Below are 6,000 nucleotides of genomic sequence, written 5' to 3'. Positions count from 1 at the left end.
AGGAGCAAACAGCAAAGAACTGAAATGCTGCAGACTCCAATGAGAAAAAACTGAGGTATGGTTGGTAATTGGTTTCGCTGTGCCGGTGCTTGAAACTCTGTCCCAGTGCTTCCTTCAACTAAGGCTGCAAATTGAAAATGTGAACAACGTTGCCTGCTAGACCAGCCTGGGCTTGTGGCTGCATCATTCTGTCACTTAATTCTTCTCACAGAGGTAATGCCTATTAAGTGACTTAACAAGGGCATGCATGATGTAGTCACGAGATGGATATCGGGAACAGTGATTCCTTGCTGGTACTTTCTATTAGGTCTAGGTTTCTTGTCACTCATTGATTGACTGCACAAAATCTCGCACGCTAAATAATTTGCCCAGGCTTCCAAATCATTGTACCTGTATTGATGATCCTCAGTGCATAAGATTACCACGTGAATGACAATGAAATTTGTGGTGCTGATACTCAGGTCTCCACCAGCGATGTATATCACTATTAATTTCACTTTGTATTCCAGAAAGCTGAACCTTTTAAAATGGAGCTTATTGCACCAAAAATAGTGGGAAATAGAGTAAAACCAAAGAGAAAACCTTAACAACTACATAGTTTGATTTATTTCTAGTAGGAATATTTTTCTATTCATGTTCTAGATTATTTTCTAAAGTAAAGTATATTGATTGTCAGTTTTTTTGTTTGTTTGTTTGTTTGTTTTTACAAAAAAACTACATCAATTTATATTCAACTGAGTTCTGGCCGCACAAAGGAAAAATAAGCAAATAAAAATAACTTTTGACTCCCCCAAACTCAAAGATATCCAGTTATCTAAGCTTCCAATGTTTTCTTGTAAAAGTCATCGCTACCCTGAAGATAAACTTAAATATGTACATCCTATATTCCTAGATTTCTTTCTTATGCCCTCAAGACTAACCAGAAGGAAAAATGCTTTCTCTTCCAGAAAATGCAGCAACTGTACTTCGGTTTTACATATATTATTCTGAAGGTGATATATAAATAAGACTTTTCTAGAAAAAGAAGCAATCAAAATATTTGGTTCAGTTTGGCTAATGAAATTCTTGTGTTTTTACTTCTCATGACTCACTACCAAAATCCCATTTAAAAGTCAAGATAGAAATTAGTTATTAAGAAATTTATTCATAATAGTGGCAGAGTGGGAAAATTATATCATCAATGGGTCAGAAACATTGAGATATTCCTGGGAGATAGAAGGCAATGAACAAACTTTGAGAGGAGAGAGACAGAGAGAGACAGGAGGGCCCATTACAGAGGTGAGATCAATGCTTTCAATCAAAGCTCCAGAAAAATGTTGACCTTGGAGACAACAATTTCACAGAGGTCTCTAGCAGAAGAATTAAGTATGGGGTAATTGTCAGAAGGTCCAAGAAAAGAGAGACTACCCTGGAAAGCAGAGAAGTGAAACAGCCAGAGATGCTTCTGGCCAAAATATGAACAAGAATAAAGTTGAAATTGGAGCAATGACCCAAGAAGAAACAGAGATAATAGTAAGAGAAAAAAACAAAAATAGAAAATAAAGAATGAAAACATCTGATTTACACTTCAAGAAAAAACTGGAGGATTTTACATTTACAAAATATGACCTGACTGCTATTAAAAAGAATAATCAGTGACTACAAAATATGTATTAGAAATTAAAATATGATGATCAGAATTAAAAATGTAATAAGAAGGCTGAAGAATAATAGGCTACGGTTGAAGACTGAGTTAGAAATTGATGGAAAATGATGTATCCTAGAAGGTAGAGCAAAACATCAGAGGCAAAGTATCAGAAAAAAGCAAGATTACTACATAACTGGTAACGGGAAAGCCATATCTATTATCCACCTAGTAGGGACTTCAGAACAAGGTTAGAAAGAGATTAGAGGGAAGAAATAATTAAAGTAAGATATAAAACATTGCATTGATATTATGAAAACTCACACCTTCACATAGAATGCTAAGCAGACCTCCAGAAATTTCTAAGCTATGAGAATTAACGGAATAACCAAATAGCCAGCCCCTTACTAGTCTCATCAGACTTCTTACAGGAAACTCACAATACAGAGAGAGAAAGAAAATATGTCCTGAAGTGCTAAAGGAAAGCAATACATCAGCATAAAATATAAAATACTATTTCAAATGTACTAGCATTTTAAAAAATACATATTCACTGTCTCTGAACAAAAGACAGAGGGATATGTAATATAAAAAAAAAAAGTGGAGAGTAAAAAAAAAAAATAGAGATAGAAAAATACTTTCTGCCATTGTAACTCTGAATTTTAATACAGTGTAAAAAAAAAAGATTCTCCAAAAGGTAGAAACATTATGAAAATACAAACAAATGAAACCAACCTAGTGCTAAATGTCAACATGATTTCAATGAAGTATGTTAGGGAAGGTAGGAAATAGGATGCTGAATGTCTTGTTTCGATAGAGAAGAATGTAGATATAGTTTAATCCTTTATATGAAAAGATAAATATATTTGTAAAAAAGTTTGGGTAGAATCTTAAAAGAAGTATATATAGTTTAAAGTAATCAAATAAATTGACCAATGAACTACCAATAGAAAAATGAAAAATGTATATAGTAACTAGAAAATATGCAGTAAGATGACAGACAAGTCAAATGTATCAGAAAGCACAACAAATTGAATGGGTTAAATATATTAAAAGATATAATTTTTATGTTGTAATTTAAAAAGTCAGCAACACTTTTTTTGTGTGTTTTACTGGAGAGACATCACAAACCACCCCTAAAAGACTGAACAAAAATAAACTATATAAATATTAGGAGTCGTTATGGCAATAACTGATCAAATACAATTCTAAGTGAAAAAGCATTTAATTGGATTAAGCATCTAACTCAGTGTTAGAAGATGAAATTTAGCAAGAGTATAAAAGAGCCATCCATCTTTATGCTCTGAATAATATGGCATCAAAGTATGTAAAGCAAAAACTGTTAAATGTAAGAAGAAATTCATAATACCACCAATAAAGTGGTTTATAATATAACTCTAATGACTCCTGCATTCATGATAAATACAGATGGAATCAATTCTGTTGACTAAAGAACATCCTTCAATATTTCCTTTAGAGTAAGTTTATGGTAATGAATTTTCTGTTTTGATTTGTCTAAAAATATTTTTGTTTTAACTTCATTTATGAAATACAGTTTCATTGGCTGTAAAATTCTCAGAAGTTATTTTCTTTTAGGACTTTGATTATACTGTTACCTTTTGATTTCTATTTTTTTCTATTATCAGCTCCCTTTGCTCCTCCTTTGAAGAGACTACACTATTTCCTCCTTTGAAGAGATTACACTGTATTTCTCTGGCAGCTTTTAGGATTTTTCTTTGTCTTTTGTTTTAAGTTTTGTTTACTTCATTATGATTTGGCGTGCTTTCTCCCCTACTATGTTAGAAAAATCCTTATTGGAATATGTAGTGCTTTTTGAAACTGGTATTTGATTTCCTCATCACTAAATATTTCTTCTATTCCATTCTTGCCCACCTTCTAGGACTACAACTGCACATATTTTTAGGCCTTTTATAATACTCTCTTTGTTTCTTACGTACTTTTGTCTACTATCCTTTTTAAATTTCCCATTACAAGCTTGTCTGGATTATTTATTTAATCATTTTTTTCAGTTTATTCATACTCTTTTTAGCTATGTCTAAACAACTGCTAATCAATTTCAGTGAATTCTAAATTCAGTTATTATATTTTTCAAGTTAGGATATTCATGTGATTGTTTTCAATTGTTTGTATTTTGTACTGAAATTCTTCTTTCTATATAGAGTTCGTAAGTCAAGAGATATTTCCATTTTCTTACTCTAAATATTCATACATAGTTTGAATTTTAATAGTATTTATGCATTATTTATATACATGTTCAATTTATTTAACATTTACATTATCATTATTTGCATATTAGATATTACTTGAATATCTAAATAAATATGTATTCTATTTTTTTATGTAGAAATAAATGCAAGACAACCCTATTCTCTGACCTCAGTGATTTTCTGGTACTGCCTGCAATCTTAGTAATTGTAATATATGTCTATTCCAAACAGTGAGAAAAATGAATAAAATTAAATATAAATATATATAGATCTAGTCCATAAAAACCAGTAAATGCAACTCTGAAATGTGTGCCTATCTTTAAAATAAAGTTAGTAGCAATGGTTCTGTGTCCATCTAAATTTTGATCTGAATTTTGAAGACTGGAGTCTAGTGCCCTAAATTTGCTGATGATAACTGTTAGAGTAAATTACACATTTTTTATTAATAAAATATCCTTTTGATATAAATCTTGAGTTTTTAAAGTTGGTTGGAGGGCATTTTTTCATTTTGTTGCCTAATTCTTATAACACATTGAGATGATTTTCGTCTAATATATAACAACAGCAACTCTTTGTTGAGCTCTTACCCTGTACTGAGTATTTAATACATATTTTGTGTGCTATAATATTTCTTAATTTTACGGTCAAAAGAAAGATATAAAATAACATTCCCATTTTACAAATGTCAATAAGAAAATCACAGTGGCTAAAGAAATTGCTGAAGTATACAGCAATTAAATTTGGCAGATCAATATTTAAACTTAGCTCTTATTGAAATTTCTATTGAAATGATTTAGTATAATAATGGTCTTCTAATATCACATTGACACTGTATTTGTTAAGAAAAACTGGTTATTTTACATCATTTACTCTTTTATATAAATTTGAAAACACATTACCAAACATTTTTTCAATTCAAATTTACACATGAGAAGGGCTTATGATTATCTGTTAAGGGACATTTTAAAACATTTTTATATTATGAATTTTTAAAAATAACATATATTTCTAATGTGAGATTTAAAAAGAAATACCGATTAAATATCTTTGATCTTTACTATACGTTATTTTAAATTTTTAAAAATTATATTTCCAATCATTCAGATTTTCCCGTTGCTTTTTATTCTATTTAAACAAATTATATTTTTGATGCTTTTCACATGATTTATATCTTTAAAATTATTAGCATCTTTTTAACTTTAAGCATTTTTACTTAGAAGTATTAAACATTTTAAATTTACTTATTATTTTTAATTTTGCTTTTTTCTTAATTTTACTCCACCATCTAATTTTTTCAAAAGTATTAAGAATGATATCTGTTTATTAATTTCATTCTTCTCAAATTATTTTATTGTGAGATATTACCAATTTTTAAAAACTTGTAAGTTATGTAGTACTCCATATTTTTCTTTTAACGATTTTTATTATTTTACTTTGTCTTTCCTAAGATGCATACACTAGAATTTTAAAAAGCAAATCTAACTTTCTTTCCCTTTTATGGAGACATTTTAACAATTTAATGTCATAACATCAGATGACAATGTTGTAGCAGGTGTACTTGCTTTTTTATTTCTGTTATTTTATCATGTTCTTCGCTAATTTATTTTGTTTTCTCTCTATTGCTATGATGACTGTGTTTAGTTTGCTTTAACCGTTGGTGATGATTTGAATATAAGACATCTTATTTTTAACTTTTAGATTTTTACTACTACATTTTCAAAAACACACTTGGACTTATATTTATCTAATTACCAAAGTGAAAATACCTGTGTTTTAAATCTGCTCTACGTATGAGAAGTCATTGAACTTAGCTCGCTTTACTTTCTTTATCCCCTCATATTTCCATTTTCTAAATATGCTCATTTAACACTGATGATGAGGAAGAAAGTGATAAGAATAACATTTTCCTAAATTAATTTCTTGTGGGCAGTTTATTTTCAAATTTATATTGAAACTTTTAACTACTCCAAAAACTATGTTTTTTGTTCTCAATTGTAATAATCAGTCATTTCATATTATCCTTCCCCTATTTCTGAGTTTTAATTATAATTAATCTTTCAGTTAGCTAGAGTATATCTTTGAGTGCTTTTTTATAAGAAAGGGTAAATGTGTTTTATATTTCTAAGCACTTGTGTTGCTAAGATTTTT

The sequence above is a fragment of the Piliocolobus tephrosceles genome, chromosome 7 (genome assembly GCF_002776525.5).
Source record: "Piliocolobus tephrosceles isolate RC106 chromosome 7, ASM277652v3, whole genome shotgun sequence".
NCBI lineage: Eukaryota > Metazoa > Chordata > Mammalia > Primates > Cercopithecidae > Piliocolobus > Piliocolobus tephrosceles.
This window is presented reverse-complemented; position numbering follows the sequence as displayed.